The following is a 22,903-nucleotide window of genomic DNA, read 5'->3' as shown; positions in this document are numbered from 1 at the left end:
CGTTATTTGGGGCGATAGTTCGGACCAGGAACGTTGTTCTTTAGGGTCAGCCGGACCAGTCATCGTTATTTGGGGCGATAGTTCGGACCAGGAACGTTGTTCTTTAGGGTCATTCGTCGCCGCGTCGCTTTTAGGGTGATTGTTCACCAGGACTATCGTTATATGGGGTGATCGTCGCCACATCGTTCGTCAGAGTGGTCGTCGCCAGACCGCAAACCGTCCATTAAGGTCATCGGACCACGTACCGTTTCACCAAGGACTAAAGAAAATCGTCAAGGTCACACCACGTTACCGGCGTAAGATAAGTCGCACAATTTAATTGCGGATTTGCGAAAAATCAAAGAACGCCTCAAATATCCCGCTTCTCAATATTTAGAACCGTTTCAATTTGTAAAAATCTCGCATTTCAATAATTTCAAATTTTTAGAAAGACTTCACAAAGCTCAAGTTTTCAAATTTCACATTTCAATTATTAGTAGCAGTTCTTCTACTTCCAGTAAATTTGCAATTTTTTCAATTATAGAATCGATGTTAAATTAACGTTGTAAATTTATGAAAGCAGAAGACTGCGCTTCATTCTTGTTTCACGCATGCAACAGATTTTCCTTTCGTTTTTTTTTTCATCGGAGTTGTATTAATTTTAAGTTTATTCACAAATAAGTTACAAGGTCACCTGTAAAGGAAAGCTTTCTTGATAAGACCAGAATAAGGTATTGAATAAGATCATTAATGTGAACTGGTTCGAAATTTCAATTAACAAAATTACGTAGAGTAACGTTGCCAATTCCACGGACCAGTGCACACTTAAGTAAGCATTTCGAATTTCCTGGACTGTTGGACAAAAATTGAATAAACCAATTATTTAATTCGCAAGGAATTAAGTTCTTTCGTATTGACTCCGAAGCATCCGAGAAACTGAGCACTTGTCCCGGCAGCTGGACAAGCTTAACAACCAGCTCAAGACAATAGCTGCCTGGCGCCCATTTTTTTATAATCCGAACCCACGCCCTATGCCCCGAAAACCCCCTGAGAGCCCGGAGCTGTCACTGGCCACTTTTTGGTCACACAAATATTGACGCCCACAACGTGGGGCCCGATTTCCCGACTTTTTGGAGCAACCACAAATTTTCGTTTATCGCTCATCTTCATTTTCGCGAAATTTGTAAACCAATTTGGGCCTCGAGGGCTCGCTTGCATTTGACAGCCACAAATTTTGACGCTTGGATTTTCGAGGGCCTGTCAAGTCAATCGAGCCGCCACAAATTTTGACGCGATTTGTTAGGGGTGTGATTTGTCAACTTTGTAGCAGTCACAAATTTTGACGATTTTGCTTCCTCGTTTGAATTCCGCAAATTTGGTCAGTTTGGCTCATTCAGCTTTGTTTATCGTGTTTGTGACTCAACTACAGATTTGGCAAGATCACAGATTTTTCATTGTTCAACAATCGGAGCTTTGGGTTTGGGTTTCAGAGAAATTTCAGTTTTCAATTTTTTTACCGTGTAAGAGAAGCAGGAATTTTGCAGAGAAAATTAGCGGATTGTATTCAGTCTTATCTCGTGTCTTCACAGATAAGAAATTTTTTGAGAACGTTATCGCGCTGCGAAACACTTTTTCGGGTGACATGTTTGTTTGAGTTCCATCCTTGTCGCACAATCGGAGAAACGGTGGACATTTCGCCAATGTCAAGGTCAGACACTCGAAGACCTCCAAGTGTCTCTATGAGCGATTTTTTTGCGGATGACGTTCCGTGGAATCGTGGAAAACGCTTCGTCGCATTTTCACTTTCCGTTTTCGAGCGCTGCAGCGAAAATTGCGTTGCATTTTTTTTCGTCGAATTTTTTGAAATGATCGAGACCAAAAATTTTACCGTGGAGTTTGTTCAGGAAAAGTTTATTTGAAAAACCCCATTTATGACATATCCCGAATTCGACTTACATCATACCGCAGTACTCAAGTACTAATTGACATTGAGATTCAGTTTTCAATCGTTTGATACGCGCAGATATCAACTAGCCATTTTGTGGCGGAATCAAAACTTTTCCATTGAACAAATTTTGACGTTTTTGAGAAGACTTCATCTTCGTTTTGTGTAAAAAGAAAAAGGCAACCGCGTTACCTTTTCTTTTTTCTTTTTGAGGAGGGGGGTAGTGTAGCAGGTCAAAGTGCCACTATTCGTTTTGGCCGGGGTAGGAGGCCAAGAGGTCCTACTTATGCTCGCGGGACAATAAGATCGCTGTTCGAAGATCAGGAACAAGCAACACAACGCACGGCATATGACGTCGCGACGCGCCCACCCTGCCGTAACCTTTTTTGGGGACGCTCATTTCGAAATAATTCAGTTTGTTTGTGCCGTCAGTCAATTCATTTTGAGTTTATCGGTTCAGGGTTCATTTTTGTTTATCGGATCACTTTCAGTTTTATTTCGGTTTCGCTTTCAGTTTCACTTTCGGTTTTCGTTTGTTTCTTTCGCGGTTTCTTTAGAGTTTTCATTGTAGAGTCTTTGTGCCAGCCAGTTTTGGGGCGGCTGGAATCACACATGTTAGCCCCTAAATTTTAGGCTGAGGTGGCCTCACGCCTCTAGGCTGTCTAGCTGCGGCCTATCTATTCATCGTTCGCTTTTTTCTTCTTTCTCCTTTCCTTTTCCTTCAATCCTTCCTCTTCTTCTTCTCAGCTCGGGTAACCGTACGGCAAAGTTAATTCCGATTCCCTTTTGTTCCCGTGACTTGCCGGAAAGTTATCTTCTTCTCTTCTTTTCCCTAACCTTCTTCCTTCATCCTTGTGGTGTCCAACCTTTTGAGATCCTGCGGGAAATTGCCGTCAACATCTATCGTGTGTTACGCGTGGACTCACCGACACATTACCGCTTCGACATCCGGATTTTTCGATCGGTGAAGTCCAACGTAAACAAACCGGCGCCATGTTCGACCATCTGTCATTTAGCGTGCAAGCGTAGGATCGCCGGAAGTTGTCATCAAGATGCGCGGTCAGTACAATAACCGGGACGCCTTATCGCCCAACGGAATAAGGTCCAGATCTTTCGGGTTGATCTCCTAGAGCCGGGGGTAGCCAAAAAAAAAAACCGATCGCGAGCGGAAATTAAAGAGGACTCGGTCGGCGACCGCCGAGCGGGCGGCAGGTGCCGCAAGTCGCGAGCTGCGAATCACGTGCGTGGCGTTCGGGATCCGCAATCATCCCTGTGGGTGGATTGCCGAACGCCATGGCGCTTATCGTCCGGCGCTGCCAGCCTTCGGGGCCGTCGAGGAGCCCGAAGATTTACCGTTTTACCGTTTACCGTTTTGCCGTGGTCGAGAAACCCCTCGTCATCTAGCGAGATAGAGGTAATTATCCTTCATTAGCGAATTCACTTCACTAATTTTCGTCCGTTAGGGGTAGTTCGAGCCAGATTACCGTTACCGTACCGCGAAGGAGAACCGGAAAGTCCTCCTTCGAATTATCGAGAAGCAACCCCTTTCAGCGGAAAGGTAATTACCGAATCGATTGAGTTTCGCAACACTAACGACAATTCGTTAGGGGTTGTTCTTTAGGGTCAGCCGGACCAGTCATCGTTATTTGGGGCGATAGTTCGGACCAGGAACGTTGTTCTTTAGGGTCAGCCGGACCAGTCATCGTTATTTGGGGCGATAGTTCGGACCAGGAACGTTGTTCTTTAGGGTCATTCGTCGCCGCGTCGCTTTTAGGGTGATTGTTCACCAGGACTATCGTTATATGGGGTGATCGTCGCCACATCGTTCGTCAGAGTGGTCGTCGCCAGACCGCAAACCGTCCATTAAGGTCATCGGACCACGTACCGTTTCACCAAGGACTAAAGAAAATCGTCAAGGTCACACCACGTTACCGGCGTAAGATAAGTCGCACAATTTAATTGCGGATTTGCGAAAAATCAAAGAACGCCTCAAATATCCCGCTTCTCAATATTTAGAACCGTTTCAATTTGTAAAAATCTCGCATTTCAATAATTTCAAATTTTTAGAAAGACTTCACAAAGCTCAAGTTTTCAAATTTCACATTTCAATTATTAGTAGCAGTTCTTCTACTTCCAGTAAATTTGCAATTTTTTCAATTATAGAATCGATGTTAAATTAACGTTGTAAATTTATGAAAGCAGAAGACTGCGCTTCATTCTTGTTTCACGCATGCAACAGATTTTCCTTTCGTTTTTTTTTTCATCGGAGTTGTATTAATTTTAAGTTTATTCACAAATAAGTTACAAGGTCACCTGTAAAGGAAAGCTTTCTTGATAAGACCAGAATAAGGTATTGAATAAGATCATTAATGTGAACTGGTTCGAAATTTCAATTAACAAAATTACGTAGAGTAACGTTGCCAATTCCACGGACCAGTGCACACTTAAGTAAGCATTTCGAATTTCCTGGACTGTTGGACAAAAATTGAATAAACCAATTATTTAATTCGCAAGGAATTAAGTTCTTTCGTATTGACTCCGAAGCATCCGAGAAACTGAGCACTTGTCCCGGCAGCTGGACAAGCTTAACAACCAGCTCAAGACAATAGCTGCCTGGCGCCCATTTTTTTATAATCCGAACCCACGCCCTATGCCCCGAAAACCCCCTGAGAGCCCGGAGCTGTCACTGGCCACTTTTTGGTCACAATTGTTTTCATTATTCCTGCGATACCTACTAAAATTTATCTGATCCCCTGGAGGATCTACCTAAAATGCAAATTGTATGTAACAAAAGTAAGTTGAAAACTGTTATTATCATTTATGTGTGATTTTGTTTAATGAAAGTAAACGTGGGTTTTGTGTGCCGGTGCCTCTGAACAGCTTTTTGTCCCTTTTTATTGTACGAATGTGAACGTTGTTTTTTTATAATATGAACATAAAGTTGGGAACAAAATTCATAATAGCATTATGTGATGCTTTTTGGAAAGTCGCTCAGACAGGTAATTTAACTTCGAAAAATGCCATCCTGTGACGTGCAATCTGTTTAAATGACGTCATTGCATTTTGAGCAATTATATCATCACCAATTTTTTTAAATGACAACCCCCACTTTTTCTTCTCTTTCTGATAGACCTTTTTACTACCTAAACGATGAATGAAAAAAATTGGTATCTTACAACACATTTTTTTGAGAAAATGACAAATGTTAGGTAAACTCCGTCCAGCGAGAGATTGGGAGAGTTTAAATTGTAGGCTTGTAACTCAACACTACAAAATGCACTAGAATACAATACAAAAAAATTTAATAAAATCAATTATTGTGGTGGTACCTTTGTAATCCTACGCCAATTTATGCTGTCACAGCAAATTGTCAAATTTCAGCTGTTGTCGTTGCCGCTGTCATTTTGAATCGTCAACACCATGTGTGGTTTATTTGCTCTTTCGTCTTCAAGTGAGGTATTTTGTTGTGTTTAAAACTTCTTAATTATCTGGGATAAGTTAGTTTGTCCCTTTGTATTGACTAAGTTCTGTATTGTTAACCTCCGAGTAATGTGTGTTTTGTTCGTTATTTCTTGTTTTGTTCTTGTTCTTGTTTTTTTGTGGTGTTTAAACTAACTTTCTAAGTTTTTAAGATTAGTTAGTTTGTTGTTTTAGTTTGTTTCTGTTCTATAAGTTCCCTATTGTTTACCTTCGAGTGCCTTTTTTAAGTGACATTTCTATTTATAAACATGATATCACGAGCAATATCTAGACTGATGCAAAGGTATGAAGATAATATTTTTAATTTAATTATATTGCTTTAAAACTGTTTTGTAGGCAACCCGAAGCTATTTGACTGTAGCTGGCAACCCAGCAGCACCGAAGATGATGCAAGTGCTTATTAATTTTTCATAAATGAAAAACTTACAACTGAAAGTCCACTGGAGGTTGCTTTTCATACCTTATAACACAAAATAGTATTATATCATAATTTTATTGACATCATCATTGATTAGGTCAGATTAGTCAAGGGTTAAAAGTATTTTTCTTAAAGGTCACTGCGAGATGCTCAGGAGTTAGCAAAAACACAGTGTCAAAGTGTAAAGATGGTCCAACTAAAACATCATCAAGAAAGTTGATGAAGCAGCGCCCCAGAAGAGTTACAGCAGACTTGCATTGCAATATTAAGCAAGAAGTTCATCTTGTACTCAACGATATAGTGCAGAGCAGTAAGACAAGGGTTGTGTACTGTAAAGCTAGTTTTTTTTCAATGAAATATTTCTTGTTTAAAATCTTCAGTCTTCTACCGCCACAGGCTCTTCTGATGTTTATTCAATAAGTAAAGTTAATATTCTAGAATATATTTTAATAAGTCAAACTGAATTCGAACTGGCGCACGATAGTCGGTCATTTCTGCAGGAAGTCTCAGGATTTAATTTAAATTAACCTTGACGATCTCGTTGTCCATTTTTGTTTTATGTTTATATTACGTATTATGTCTTAAGCATACTCGAGCAGCACTGTCCATAATTTTGTGTAAATCAGAAATTTAATTTGATATTAACCAGTTACTGCAGGTGAAAACAAGAACGTATTTTATTTTATTTATTTGAAAAATTAAATACACAGGCGTCCTTCAACCCAAGGAATTGTTTTATTTTAACTCCTAGCCCCTTGAGAAGTTCCCCATATTTTGCTTCACGAACTGATCTTCCGCTATTTTGAACACAACAATTTCGTAGACATTTCACGACCAGCAAAATTAAGTCATTTGATTTCGCATTGATATAAAATTGATATATAAACGATCTTGTTGGTTGAGGTTTTACTTTTAAATATTCTTGATGCAAGTAGTTATCAAGAGTACACGTCTTCGTGTAAAATACTGCAACTAATATTTTCATTCATTTGATCTCTTATTCGTTAAGGTACTTCATTAATTAGAGCATAATTTCAGGGCACAAAATGTTACTGCTTGAAGGATATATTTCAAATTTTACGCGCGCTAGGTACTACTTTCTCTGCGTAGAATTTAGTGATTTTTATGTCAACCAATCTCTCGCTGGACAAACTATACTTAATTTTTAACGTAAAAATTTTAATTAATCTCAAACAAACATTTAAGATTAACAATAAAATTTAACGTAAATGTTGAAATTGTCTCCCGCCAACCATTTGGCACTCACCGACACTTTGTACACTGCGCTCAATAATGTCAGGACTTATTTGTTCCATTTCAGCGCGAATTCTCTGCCGTAAATTATTTGGTCTATTAAAATAAACCTTCTATTTTAAATAAACCTGTACAAAAAAAAATACAGTAAAAATTAAATAAAATTTTTGAAGTAAAATTTGTCATTTTCTTAAAAAAATTGGTATGGAAGGTACTAACTTTTTTTAGTCGTTTAGGTAGTAGAACGGTCTATCAGAAAGAGAAGAAAAAAGTGGGGGTTGTCATGTAAAAAAAATTGTGATGACATCATTGCGCAAAAACCACTGGCGTCAGTTAAATAAGTTGCGCGTCACAGGATAGTGTTTTTCGAAATAAAATCTATAGTTTGTCTCAATTCTAAATTTCCACCACCTGTTGAATTATGTTAGCAAAATAAAAATATGTATTTCTAAATTGGGGATTGTTATAACCAAAGTTGGCAATATAATTATTTTATAAACATGATTCGAAAACATTAATATTAATTCGTAAGTTTATCTATCTACTTACTTGCTGCATTAAACAAGGTTTTCGTTCTTTTCTTTATTGTAAAATTTTCAGTTGTAAAAACCGAAATTGACAGCCATAGAGAATGATAACCTGACAAATACAACCTGACGCATTTTTCACCAAACGGTGTTGCCGGTTGTATTTCTAACGGAGAATGCAGTGTTGGTGGAAATTTAGAATTGAGACAGACTATACCTGTCTAAGCAATTTTCTTAAAAACATCACATTATGAATTTTGTTCCAAACTTTGTGTTCACACTGTATAATGTTTTGGGTTGATGAGTACGTATTTATTCATTAATATTCTTGTGACCACCAAACAGTTTTCAGTGTATTAAGTGTACCTAACCATTATTTTTCATCTTTAAGATTTAACATTTTAAACTGTTTTCAAATTATCATTTGGAAGTTGTAAAATATGGAATTTGAATATCTACAAAACCTCGTGACTCGCCCTGTATAACATTTTTTGGTAAACAACAAAGCAGCTGCCATCTAAATTTCTTATGTTCTTTTTTAATCCAGGTTTTTACTTCAGAACATAAAAGATTCATCATTGAATCTTACTTTCGTAATGGTGTTTTCGGCAAAAATTTACAAATTTAAATTGAAACAGGTATATGCAACCAAAATACTTAGATGCATCGCTAGCATCTGAACGTCTAGATTTAGACATAGGTACGTCCAAAATCTCAAAGGCTTCTTTGATCTAAATAATTGTTGATTTCACGGTATTTGATTTTGAAATTTCTATCACTTCTCTTACATCACAGATGTCCTTACAGTAAAAGCGTTGCGTTGTTGTCGTTGCGTAGGTTTAACAATGAATATTTTGTTTTCATCTTGTTATGTCGAATGTTTCTTTCTTTGTGCTGACCTGTAGGGGAGTGTACGAAGTTACCTCTAAGGTATTTGAGACAATTCGAGGAGTATTTTGGTGTCCGTGATCAGATTACAGAGTGTCTTTTTACTGGAGACGCATTTCTTATGTAGCAAATTTGCAACCTAAGAACTATTCATAACTGAATTTAAGAATAACAGTTTTTGTTAATAACGTAATAATAAATTGCATTAACTTAAAATTAGACACTGATGAAGCTGTGATGTGATGCGGTTTTTGTTAACAATTTTTGGTGTTTTCGTCCTTTCGATATTTATATAAAATGGTTAGTTGTGTGAGTGGATCTAAACCCTATCGGATATTGTTAGAGTTTGGCAATTTTACCCTTTGGTGTTGCCATGTGTTACATAGTAGGCATATAATAACAAACAATTGTACTTTTGAGTTGTCATAATAAAAAGAATTTCGTGTTCGCTGATCCTGTATTGCTGATTCATTGAAACTCTCACAGGTTATGGGCCCAGTACAAACAGGTTCACGATTAATTGAAATTTGAAGACTGCTATCGTGCAAAATCTAACGCAATTTAGTGGAAATGAGTTTCACAAATTCAACAAGATTTGAAATGTTAAATAAAAGCAATTACGATACGTGGAAGATCCAGGTAGAAGCCCTCCTAATCAAGAATGATACTTGGTCATATGTATCCGGCGAAAAGCCTAAACCCCAAATTACCGGTGAAGGTGAAGCTCGTGCTGTCACGGAAGAGGAGCAAAAGAAATGGATCGCCGCCGATCGCAGAGCGAAATCAGACTTAATCCTCGCCATGAACGCATCGGAACTTAGGCAGATTCGCAGTTGTGAGACTTCGCGGGAGATATGGATGAAACTAGAATCCATATATGAATCCAAAGGACCGGCACGCAAGGCAACGTTATTAAAGCAATTGATACAACACAAGATGCGCGAAGATGACGACGTTCGTGAACACATAGCAAAATTTATGGACACAGTCGATAAATTACAAGGAATGAACATCGAGATAAATGGTGATCTGTTGTCCATCATGTTGCTATACAGTTTACCTAGTAGTTTTGAGAATTTTCGATGCGCTATCGAGTCCAGAGATAGCTTACCTCATGTGGAAAATCTAAAGGTGAAGATTGTCGAGGAGAATGACGCACGGAATCAGAAACTTGACGGAAGTTCAACCGGCGGTGTCATGTTCTCTAAACATTTCTCAAGGGATTCGAACTCATCAAAAGACAACTACAAGAAACAAGACGAAAAATCTTCGAAGCCCAAAATTACCTACAAGTGTAATTATTGCGGTAAACGTGGTCACAAGGCTGCTGATTGCTTCAAAAAGAAGAGAGAAGAAAACCAAAAGGCTGGACTTGTTCATGAAGCTTATTTTTCGGGGAAAACTAACAATAAATGGTGTTTGGACAGCGGATGTACATCACACATTTGCAACGACAAGGAGTTGTTCATCAATTCAGAAAAAGCTCAATGCCAGCTGAAATTGGCAAGTAACGCAACAACTCAGGCAATTGCGAAAGGAAGCGTGAACATACTAACCTCCGTCGGAAATCAAGCAAAGAAGATTGAATTGAAAAATACTCTGTATGCTCCTGATTTCAGAACAAATTTGTTGTCAATTGCGAAGATCGTGGACAAGAATCGTGAAGTTCTTTTTACGAAGAATCGGGCATTCATCCAAGATCGTCGTGGACGTGTCAAGATGATAGCAGATCGAGATGGAGACCTATTCTATCTTCGAGAAAATCACCAGAAAGCATGTGCTACATCTGTCACTATGACATGTGACATTTTTAACAATTGGCATCGACGTTTTGGTCATTTAAACTTCAAAGATTTGGAAGTAATGATGAAGGAAAATCTCGTTACTGGTGCGAAATTAAAAGGCGCTGTGAGTACCAATAACCCATGCAAAATTTGCATCTCTGGCAAGTTTGCTACCGCCCCGTTTCCAAGACGCCCTAATCGATCCTCAAATCTGCTGGACATCGTACATACAGATGTATGCGGGCCTATGAGAATTGAGTCTAAGGGTGGTGCTCGTTATTTTGTTACTTTTACAGACGATTACAGTCGCTGGACTCAAACGTATCTGATTCGGAAGAAACCCGAAGTAGCATCAAAATTCAGAGAGTACAAGAACTTTGTGGAAACACAATTGGAAAGAAAAATCAAAGCAGTTCAATCAGATAATGGAAAAGAATATTGCAACAAGGAAATGGACAAGTTTTTCCGAGACTCTGGTATTCAACGTCGTTTGACTACGGTCTACAGTCCTCAACAGAACGGTTTGGCAGAACGCAAGAATAGAACGCTGGTAGAGGCTGCCAGATGTATGTTATTAGAATCTGGTCTTCCTGCATCATTTTGGGGAGAAGCCATAATGACAGCAAATCACGTTCGAAACAGATGCATCTCCAAAAGTATTGACGGAGATATTCCCTATAAACGTTGGACTGGGAAGTCTCCAGATGTTAGTCATCTACAAATATTTGGTTGCAAAGCTTATGTTTTGGATAAATCAACTAATCGAGGGAAGTTTGACTCGAAAACTGTTGAAGGAATATTTGTTGGTTATTCAGATTATCCAAAAGGGTATCGAGTGTGGATACCGTCAGAGCAAAAAATTCGAATTTCGAGAGATGTCAAATTCTTCGAAGAATTCGAAAGCAATGAGTACGAAGATATAATCTCAAGTGAAACTTTAAATGGAAGGTTTAAGCTCTCCGATGTATTGGGCAATACGGATCCTAGCGGAAGAGTTGATATTGACATTTGTGGGGGGAAAACAGTCTAGAAGAGACGAATGCTCCAACTGTCAATATGCAAGAAATTCCATTGATGCAAGATTTCGAAGAAGACGAAATCACAGGTGAGATATTCACTCCAGACGAAGAGATCGAGAAAATGGATGACGCAATCAAAACCAAGAGGGGTCCGGGAAGACCTCGCAAGATTTTAACTGGAAAAGTTGGAAGACCGAAGAAACAGTATCACACGATCTACAATCAAAATCTTCCTGTTGTAGTCGACAGATCGAACATTGAACCAACTTCGAATGAAGATCCGCGATACGAAGAGATAGATTTTGTCATGGCAGCATCTGAAATTCCTTTTTCAGAAGCTATCCACGGTGCAGATAAGGACGAATGGAAAGATGCCATCCTATCTGAGATTAAGAGTCTAGTCATCAACGACACATGGGATGTCGTCGACAAGCCAGTTCACGCCAAAGTAGTGGGTTGCAGGACAGTTCTCCGCAACAAGTATGCAGCTGATGGAACCTTAGACCGACGTAAGGCGAGAGTAGTGGCAAAGGGATTTACTCAGAGACCCGGGATTGACTTCCATGACACGTTTGCGCCAGTTGCTCGTTTAAGCTCATTGAGATTGTTGGGGGCCCTAGCAGCTAGATACAATTTGAAAATATCGCAGCTAGATGTAACAAGCGCATATTTAAACGGCAAAATAGACACGGAAGTTTTTATGGAAAAACCCGCATTGCTCCAAGAAATGCTCCAACGAATCATCAATGAAGAAGAAGATGATCATACACTTGTGAAAAAAGCTAGAGTTATGTTGAGAGATCTTCAAGGTGAAAATAAAATCTGCAGACTTCGTAAGGCTCTGTACGGGTTGCGACAGGCAGGTCGACAATGGAACTACGAAATAGATAAAACGATGAAAAGAGCAGGACTTGTTCCAACAAATGCAGATCCGTGCGTGTACGTTGACAAAAATACGAGAACATTTGTTTTGATCTATGTGGACGATATATTAATTATCTCCGGAAATCAGAAAAGAGAAAGGCAAATCAAAGACGTTCTTTCCAAAGCTTTTCGTATAAAAGATTTTGGTTTAGCAAAGTACTGTTTAGGCATTCAAATAGAGCAAAATGAAAATGAAATATGCCTGTCTCAAGCAGGATATATCCGGGAAATCTTGAAGAGATATCGTAAGGAAGATTGTAAGCCCGTTTTGACACCGCTTGCAGTTGGATCTAAACTTTCTGAACTTCATTCTGAAGATGACAACGAAGACACAAATTTTCCTTTTAGAGAGCTAATAGGAGCGCTTATGTATGTTGCAGTGGGGACTCGTCCAGATGTATCACATGCTGTGAGCGTCCTAAGTCAATTCAGCAATTGTTACCGCAAGAAACATTGCACAGCGGCTAAGAGAGTTCTTAGATATCTGAAAGGAACCATCGACAAGAAACTCATCTACAGGAAGAATCAGGATAATTTAACCTGCTACGTAGACGCAGACTGGGCGAACTGCGAGATTGACAGAAGATCTTACACGGGATCAACTTTCATACTCTCCGGCGCTGCTTTCTCCTGGGAATCCAGAAAGCAAAGAACCGTCGCATTATCGTCTACCGAAGCCGAATATATGACACTCAGTGATGCATCCAAGGAAGCAGTTTTTCTAATTGGTTACCTCAAGGAATTGGGATTTCAATCACTAGCCAATGTTGTGGTTTTTAACGATAATCAAGGTGCTGGAAAATTAACCGAAAATTCCGTCTATCATGCAAGATCGAAACATATTGATGTTAGATACCATTTTATTCGGGACGCAGTGAAGAAACATCCCATCAAGATCCTGTACCTACCGACCGAGAAAATGATAGCAGATGTACTAACGAAAGCCTTACCCAAAGAAAATCATGACAGATATATTCTTGGATTGGGACTTCAATCCGACAACACCTCAGCTGTAACTTGAGGGGGGGTGTTAGAGTTTGGCAATTTTACCCTTTGGTGTTGCCATGTGTTGTATTACATAGTAGGCATATAATAACAAACAATTGTACTTTTGAGTTGTCATAATAAAAAGAATTTCGTGTTCGCTGATCCTGTATTGCTGATTCATTGAAACTCTCACAGATATGAAATTCGAAAAAATCAGGTAAGACTGGACAATGAGCAATGGAACAAAATACTATTTATGGATTTATGAGTGAAGCCCAATTCATTTTTGATTTTTAAATCTATGTCGCGAGTCAAGAAAATACATTGTGACTTGCGCTATACCCTCTCTTAAATTGGTGTAGTAAGTTTTGTGATTCGCTGTTGTTTTTATGAAAACATTGATCGATTTATAGTAAAAATGAAAAAGATAAAGAATATGCAAGCGCAAAGGAATTTCTGACGAAGATTGACAACAGTTGCAAAAAATACAACTCCACATGGACAAAACATAGATTCTAATATTTACATTAATAAAACCTTAAGCGAAGCATTAACATTTTTATTTTCAAAAAAATTGTGAAATTTCATTAGTTTTTTAAAAATTTTAACGTCTTGCATAAATACAATTATGTATTTCTTAAAGCATTTTATCAACTGCTCTTTAGAAAGGGGTTTCTTTCTAGATCCTTGGACAATATGCCTGATTCATCACATTTCTAAAACATCCAATCAAATTTATGAAGAGTTTCCGTCAATAATATTTTGTTATCCGAGTCTAGGTGTAGACGGGATTACAACTCTCATTCAGTTCTCATTCAATTCTCACCAGTTTAACTAATGATGTGATTCGCTCACGTGAAAACGGTTATGCGGTAGCTCTTGTTCTCTTAGATTTGTCTAAAGTGGGTATGTGATACTTCTTGTTTTATCTCCTTACTGTCTTATTAATCTTGCAAATATCAGAAGGTGATATTAGGTGAATCGCAATTTAGCTTGCAGTCTACAACGTCTAGTATTGCTCAATGTTACTATGTTATGAATGTTATTGGTGGTTCCTAAGATATCTATTTTTAAAGGTGAAAACAAATAGTTATTTTTTGGTCGAGACCGTCAGGTCGGGACTTCAATCTCATTCGAATGCGCCAACAAAACAATCATCTTTCGCACGAAATACACTATTTTTTCTACAACCGCATTTTAAAATTTTTTAATTTTTGTAAAATTTTCCTTGGATGCTAAAATATAACTATTTTTGTTCGACACTGTCAGAATTTGAGAATTTTCTCCTGTGTTGAACGGATTTTTATAAATTTGACAACTTGTCAAAACGAAACGTCAAGCTAATTTTAAAGATTTTTAGCGATTTGGAGCCTTTAACGGGCTCGTCGAACAAAAAAAAGTTGTATTTAACTCGTTCTTGTGTAATTTGGGCTTTTTTGGCACTCGTGGACCTTTAAAACTCTCGTTTCACTCGAGTTTTAAACTGGTCCACTCATGCCAAAAAAAGCCAAAATAACACACAAACTCGTTAAATAAATAACTATTTTAGCATCCAAGGAAACTTTTTGCCAAATATTTTTTCACTATCAAAAATTTTGCGACTTGATAATGATGCATAAATGTCGCGTTTTTTGACGGTTGTAGAAAAAATTGATTTTGGTGAAAATTTCGGTATAAAATTGTAATTTCATTTTCACCTTTTTTAAAAATCTAAAAGTCATGCATAAATCAGATTGGAGCTCTTCTTCTGTTTGGTGTTTTACATTTTGTTGCTGTTGACATTTAAATGTACTTATTTGAAAAGTTAATTTAACATCCACCAATTCATATTTCTCAATATCAGTAACAAACCACAACTGACATTTTTTTAACTTAAATAACTTATTCGTAATTTTCTACACTTTAGTGTTACATCATTTCAGATTCCTTTTTAGTATATCAGGGATACAACTTCGAGGCCGTCACATTCTCCAGACAACTTACGATGACAAACATTAACTTTGTTTTCAGCGCTATCTTTCACTTTCTTTTTCTCTTTGCCGTTGAAAACTGGTGCTTTGCTTGTTTTTGAAAGTTTCGTAACGAGAAGCTTATTGTTCTTTGGTTTACAGTTTACACGATATACTGTATGTATTGTGGATTAAGTACATTTTTCCTCTTAAAATTCTTTCTCATCCCATTTTTAGTTTATTTATGTAAATTTTCTTTTCATAATTATAAACAATTGCGTAATAATAAGGAAAACTAACGGTATTTGCATCTGTATTTTTGCAAGAATACAGTTGCAATAATAAGTCTTAATATTTTAAGTTTAAATATTTGCTAAAGGGTAATCTTGAGATAAGCGGATGAAAGTTTTATTATTAAATCAAAATTTATGTGTCTATACGTATGAACTAAATAGATATAATATACCTTCAGGTTTGTCACTAAATTCATCTCTCTGTTATCAGCAGTGTTGCAGCTTTTAGTTAACTGTGAATGATAGGGAGTGAGTCGGAGGGTGAGTAGTCAGAGGTTTTAGTTGTTTTTTTTTTATTTCCGTATTTATCTTTATTGAAAACATTCTATTTATGTGTGAATGCTGTAAATTATTACAAAAAACGTGAGCAAAGGAATGCTGTGTATGAGGTGTAAATATCATTATTTAAATTTAATTATGTAATTTTAAAAAAATAAATCATTTCAGTTTAGAAGTAAAGTGATTTTATTTAGATTTGTATGTTTAACATTGATTTAGTATTTGTATTGACTAAAACAAATATGTATTATTTTAATATCTGTAATTTGCTTTTACATTTAATGTTTTTCATATTAAAATTAAATTTTAAAACGACTGATAGCTCACAGTAAAAATTATTATGGCGAATGGGTGTTTACACACACAGTGTATAAAAATATAACTGTTTATGAATTACTAAATTACATATTTAATTAATAATAATTTAAAATTTTGAATCTATTAAAGAAGTATAATAACATGCCAATTTAATTGGTTTTTGATAGTTTCAATCTATTGATAATTTCAAGTTTCAGCTTATATCGACCGATCAAATTAATTTGTAATCGAGTCATCCATGGATTTGTCTTTTGCGATTGATATGTTAAGATCTAACCTGTGTTTCACGCTGTGTTTATTGGAGCGTGGAGTTCAAGTAACGACATACGATTTCGAATTCATGGATAACTCGATTACAAATTGATTTGATCGCTCTTTATTTGATATTATTAAAACAAATTAAGGAAGTAATAATTTCCCCCTTCACTAAATTAATGAATTATTGCATCCGGACAGATATTTTCCCAAACTGTTTGAAAAGATCTATTGTAATACCGATTTTTAAAAAAAGGTGATAGAAATGATTGCAAAAACTATCGTCCCATTTCCTTGCTGCCAGTGTTTTCAAAAATTTTCGAAAAACTCTTACTTCTGCAAATCGTAAATTTTTTCAATAAAAACAATTTATTTTCCAATGCTCAATTTGGTTTTAGAAGAGGTGTTTCTACATCCAGTGTAGTGCTTTCTTTTATTGATAATATTGTCAGATCTTTTGAAAAGAACAACCATTATAAAGCAATATTTTTGGACTTAAGTAAAGCGTTTGACACGGTGTCCCACGATATTTTAATTAAAAAACTTGGATACTATAATTTCTCTTCTAGTAGCATTTCCATGATAACTTCGTACCTTAGTAATAGAAGTCAAAAAGTAAAAGTAAATGGTGTTTTTTCAGAAAAATCTAGAACAATTCACGGTGTTCCGCAAGGATCCATCCTCGGTCCCGTTCTTTTTTTGATATATATGTAAAAAGTTCGTTGTACTTCTTTTTAGTCATTTTTAATTTGTACTTCGGTACATTTGAATTTGGCGCGCGCGACATGTGACGACAAAGATGGCGGCGTGTCGTTGTTAGCCTGTAACAAGAGAGGGGCCCAACCTTCGAGATTGTTCGAAACGAAAGAAAGCGAGTAATAGCTTTAATGCCGTTTCTCTTGTTACAGGTAAGATTGTTTTATATTGTAAATAAATTTGGTGATGGGTAGATTAAGAAAAATTGTTAGGTATCAATAAAACACTCTTGTTACAGGAGAAACACAATATAGTTTTTAATCGCACTTCACGAAGACCCAGAAAACATTATATATATTAACGACTTACCATCTTATATTCCACAAGCTGATACAGTTCTTTATGCAGATGATACTACTCTTGGTCTGTCAAAGGCATCAGCTGTCAGACTAAATTCAGAAATAAATAGCATTCTTTCCAAAGTACGAGACTGGTTATTGTCAAATAAATTGCATTTGAATAACGAAAAAACAGTTAACGTAAGTTTTACCTTGAAAAAAACAGAAATCTCAAATGACGAAACTGAAAGCGCCAAATTTCTTGGTATTTTCGTAGACTCACATTTACTTTGGCATAAACATATTGATTTCCTGGCAAGCAAAATTTGTAAAAATATTTTTCTTTTGAGGAATCTGCCAAATTGTGTTTCACAAAAGACGCTAAGAAGTGCATATTTTGCTTTAATACAGTCTCAGTTACAATACTGCATCACCTTGTAGGGCCATTCTCCCGCTTCAATACGTTTGTTTAAGCTCCAACGTAGAGCAATAAGAATATTGGCAAATATAGGATATCGCACAGATTGTCGCCTATATTTTAATAAATTAAAAATTCTTACCCTCCCTTGTTTGTACATATTAAGATGTCTGCAATATGTCAAAAACAATCCTGATCAATATAAAAAGTTAAAATCCTTTCATAACTATTCCACAAGGAAAAGCGACTACAGTTTCGACGTTTTCAGATTGAACAGATCGAGACACGGTCTTAACTTTTATTCAATAAAATTTTATAATGTGTTACCTCATGTATTCAGAAAGATGTCTCCAGACCTGTTTAAGATGAAAATTGAAAAATACTTACTTGCGAAATCATTTTACTCGGTGGAGGAATACCTGAATGATAACTTTTCCGACGTTATAACTGCGTGTAATTGTTAGTATAATAAACAACATAATACATTTAATGTCTCTGGTGGTATTAGTGTCATTTATTTATATAATTTTCTTTTCTGACGACTGTAAATACTGTTGTATAGGAACAGGAATAAAATATTTATTTATTTATTTATTTATTTATTTAATGGTTGTTCTCATATCTAATGATCTACCATTAAGTCCTATCAATTTTCCAGGAAGTTGTAATTTAATGATTTGGCCGATCACATTAAAATTTTAATTTTCTGTGTCAAAATCCATTCAGCGAGACAAATATTTTATGTTGGTGTTAATTTCTCTGTACATCCTTAACTAACCGTAAAGACAGTATTCATTACAGAGCATTTCACCACTGAATTGTGTGCAAAAATAAGCTTTACAAATAAATCCAGCATAAGTATTTATAGGCTGAGGTAAGCGATCTCGAAATTTTGTTTTTGAAGATTTTTATTTGACTGTATTAAATTTGTATTCATTGTAAAAAGAAGATATTGTTTGTTGTCGTCAGTTAAATACTAAAATTTATATTTAATACATCCTTTTATGAATCCACTGAATAATGTGATTTTGTTTACTTAATCTTACCTATATTTAAGTATGCAGTTTCCACGGTACAATCTGGCCAAAAGGGCATAATTTGGCTAGCACGTTTGGTGATGGTTAGGGCCCCACCCGCGGTAGAGCTGGGTTCGATGAGGTACCTCCGCAGGTAGGGACTCAAACTCTGCCAGATGATGTTAAATTACTATAAAGTTAAAAGATAAACAACGTAGTTGGAGAGGGGGGTCCTCGAACTTGGATTTATTAGTGAATTAGTTGTTACTAAGCGTTAAATTACTGGTATGCACAATTAATGATTATAGATTAAACGCGGAGGTTGATAGCTATCAAGGCTCTTACAGAATTATTAGTATAACGAAATGATTAGTCAGTAAAATATGAAAGGCGACGGAAAGGTTGCTCTGAAGGAGCGGTTGGAAAAAGGGTAGTGACAAAGTTGAAATTATGGGAACTGTTTGATCATTTGCTTGCCGTTCCTCCTAGTGCAGGTGAACTTAGCTCCTCGGTTATAGCGATTGCTGCAGGTCGTGGCGAGATTCGTAAGTCGTCAAGATGATCGAGATTATTGAGTTGAGGTTGTAGGGATGAGGTTGTTGGGATAGTTGAGCTTGTTGAGATAGTTGGAATTTGTTGGAATTGTCGAGAGAGTCGGGATTGTCGAGATAGTTGAGCTTGTTGGACTTGTTGAGATAGTTGGAATTTGTTGGACTGAGATATTCTACAAAATAAAAAATCTGCTGTAAAGAGGCGATATCTAACATGATCCGCATATACCTCTTGGCAGAGAAAATACCCAACGGGTAGTTATCGAGGATAATGGGAAACCAGAATATTCGCTCTGTTGTGCCCAAGACTGCTGGTGATGGTCAATGCCTAAAAGCGTATCGTGAGGGCGCGATGATTTTATGCGAGAGACACATACCTCTAATGCCTATATCCGTAAGATCCTCCAAATGGAGCTGCAGGGTACAAGGCGCGGTAATTCTAAACAGATGGTATACCTTGACCCTTGAAGACTATGGTACTTTGGAATTCCCAATTTAATGGTAAAGCTTGCCCAAAATAACCAATTCAGATACGGCACAGGTTAGCGTCTCTGTTTTCTGACAGGCAAGATTTTTTTTAGAATAACAAATTAAAAAAAGAAACGTCCGTTGCTAACCATAGATTTCTTGATGTTGCAAAAACCAAACGACAAAAAAAAAATAGTGACTACTATAATTTATTGTATTTAAGTGCGTTGTAATAATTTCTAAACGCACCGATAGTGATGTTAACTGCGAAAATGTTCCGTATTTGTGGCTGAATGTTTAAATTTTACTATGAAATACAAACTTAAATGTTATTTTTTCAATTGTTTTTTTGTTTAAAATAGTTATTTGTATAGCAAGGCTGCGAAATCCTACTTTGACGAACCGAGAGAAAAATTGTCGTCAAGGCCGCTTTGCGGCCGAGACAAGACAATCTCGAGGTCGTCAAAGGATTTCGTAGCCAAGGTGTACACAACATTTTGTGTGCAACCCGAAAATTTGTAATTATAAAATGAACAAGTAAAATTTCCTTCCCTGTCAATAAAAATAAAGTCGGCCTACATGTCGCCATGTCGCTATGGAAACGACATAAATAAAACAATTCATTTTGAGAAAAATTGGAAAAATGTCGCAAAAAAATTACAACGTTTTTGTTCCGTCTACTTCCCCAGATTGTGCAGTGTCCAATTTAATACCAGAAAAGTCCAAACGGCAGTACGATAAGTGTTACAATGACTTTAAAGAGCAGTGTAATAAAAATAATGTGAAAACGGTGTCGGAGAATGTTGTTTTGGCTTATTTAATGGAAAAATCAAAAACTGTGAAAAGTTCAACTTTATGGAGTACATATTCAATGTTGAAGCTCACGCTGAACATACGGGATGGCATTGGTGTTACGAAGTTTCTGAAATTGGTACCTTTTTTGAAAAAGTCAGTTGGTTATCAGGTGAAAAAGTGTAAGGTATTGACACGAGACCAGATCAATTTGCTGTATAATCTGCCCTTTTTTTTTAGGTCATTTTAATCATGGGAATATTAGGAGCCATGCGAAGAGACGATGACGAACTAACCAAAATGTCTATCGATGACATCAAGGATGAACATTCTGTATTAATAGTGGCCGTTCCTGACACAAAAACTGACATAAAACGAACTTTTACTGTCACCAATCCAGAATTTGTAAGATTATACCGCAAATATGCAGCTCTTGTTCCGTGTACTCATCCAGAGTTAAAAAAAGATTATAAATTGTGCAGTGTCGCATTTGAAACCTGAAAAATCGAAACAGCAATATAAAAAATGTTACAGTGACTTTGAGACTGATGTAACAAGAAGAATGTGAAAACCCTGTCGCATAATGTTGCATTGGCTTACCTATTTACTGGAATTTATTTATTGTGGCGGGTAAACGTTAAATTCTGTTATAAGTTTTAGGTTATTTTAATCGTGGAAATATCAGATGCCGTGCGAAGAGACAAATAAACCAAAATGTCTGTTGATGCCATTCAGGATTCAGGATATGTTACTACTTACTAGATATTTCCCTTTTTGACCGGTGGAAAATTAACCTAATTCATACGTGTCTGTTCTAGATCGATCTTTTTTACCGACTCGTCAATACGTCAATCATCGAATCATCAGGCGACCACTCCATTTGAAATTGGCGGGAACTTCAAACCGGATGAAAATTCTGTACTAATAGCGGCCGTTCCTGTCACAAAAACTGGCATAAATCAAACTTTAACTGTACCCAATCCAGATTTTGTAAGATCACACCGCAAATACAGAGATAGATATGTTGTAATTGTGATAATAAATAAATATTGAAATGACTTTTACTTTTACGGCCGTCGTCAAGGCAACGGCTGCGAAATTCAATTTCGCGGCCTGCTCTAGGCACGCGAAGTGCTTATTTCGCGTACGGTTGCACACAAAAATATTTTTAAATATCTTTTATTGATTGAAGTGTCTTGATAGACTTAATTTTCCTGAAACTTATTTTTACAGATCTGATAAAATACTTTTTATTATTTATTTATACAGGGTGTATCCGAATTCCACCGACAAACTTTCAGGGCAGATTCTATGATCAAAAATAAGCATAAAACTCTTAATACATATGGGGTCAAAAATGCATAGTTTGCGAGATAATCGACCAAAAAGTTCTACCAGCAACAAAAGGAATCGGGTGGAATTTTTTGATGAAACGTACAAAAATAAAAAGGAGCTATGTACAACCCCATAAAATCCAAGGAATTCAGATGGCAATTGTTTTTGACCCCATATGTATTAAGAGTTTAATGCTTATGTTTGATCGTAGAATCTCCCCTAAAAGTTTGTCGGTCGAATTCAATACATACATCCACAGAGACATCCGTTTGTAAGCTTTTATTAGAGTATTTATTATCACATATTATATCCCAAGTACAAAATTTTTTATCGGAAAATTTTTTGCTAATGAACGAAAACATCCATAAATGAGGTCAGAAGACAATTATTATCAAATAAGAGCATGAGACGAAGTCGAGAGCTTTTATTTGATTCGTCCTTCTGACCGAATAATTTATGGACGATTGAGTTCATTAGCAAAAAATTTGCCGATATTAAAATTTTGCACGAGGGGTATACGGCTGATTACATATTTCCTTAATAGAATGAAAACAAACGCATTATTTCCAATCCTTTTTATTTAAAATAATTTATTAAAAAAAATCAGGTATCGACATTTTTTATCCGATTATGGCACAGTGTGCATTTTAGACAAATTTTATCGGGTTATTTTTTGTTTTCTCGTTTTGATTGGTCAATATTTGTCACGCAATTGGTTGCTAGACACATGAAGGAAATAATCTGGATTATTTTATTCTGTTTAGTAAAATCCACCAGAAAAAAATAGTAGAATGTACAAACTAGACAAAAATAATAAAATAAGCATTCATTTAATTAATGGTGCAGTCGCGAAAGACGTCAGTGCACAAAACTTCCCGCTTCTTTTGATGTACATATGTGGCAACTCATTCCGGTTTCTATCCTTTAGCCACATGTTTCCAGCAAAAACAAAAAACACATTGTTGTCAACTACTGCACATGTCGCAACGG

At 36.5% G+C, this 22,903-nt stretch overlaps 4 long non-coding RNA genes across 4 annotated transcripts in view; 1 reads left to right on the top strand and 3 right to left on the bottom strand.

Annotated features, from left to right (window-relative positions):
- Positions 1 to 22,903, bottom strand: part of LOC138125374 (uncharacterized) — a 228,420-nt gene that overhangs the window by 57,121 nt on the left and 148,396 nt on the right. The gene's annotated exons all lie outside the window — the stretch shown is intronic.
- On the bottom strand, positions 127 to 2,942 carry LOC138125371 (uncharacterized). Its single transcript, XR_011157429.1, has 2 exons — positions 2,855 to 2,942; positions 127 to 2,801 (listed from the first exon to the last, which is right to left on the bottom strand). It is a non-coding gene; the product is annotated as an uncharacterized lncRNA (long non-coding RNA).
- LOC138125370 (uncharacterized) lies at positions 2,925 to 4,441 on the top strand. The gene is made up of 2 exons (XR_011157428.1): positions 2,925 to 3,338; positions 3,388 to 4,441. It is a non-coding gene; the product is annotated as an uncharacterized lncRNA (long non-coding RNA).
- On the bottom strand, positions 18,891 to 19,956 carry LOC138126803 (uncharacterized). Its single transcript, XR_011157968.1, has 3 exons — positions 19,696 to 19,956; positions 19,548 to 19,646; positions 18,891 to 19,491 (listed from the first exon to the last, which is right to left on the bottom strand). It is a non-coding gene; the product is annotated as an uncharacterized lncRNA (long non-coding RNA).

The sequence above is a fragment of the Tenebrio molitor genome, chromosome 3 (assembly GCF_963966145.1).
Source record: "Tenebrio molitor chromosome 3, icTenMoli1.1, whole genome shotgun sequence".
Taxonomy (NCBI): Eukaryota; Metazoa; Arthropoda; class Insecta; order Coleoptera; family Tenebrionidae; genus Tenebrio; species Tenebrio molitor.
This window is presented reverse-complemented; position numbering and strand designations above follow the sequence as displayed.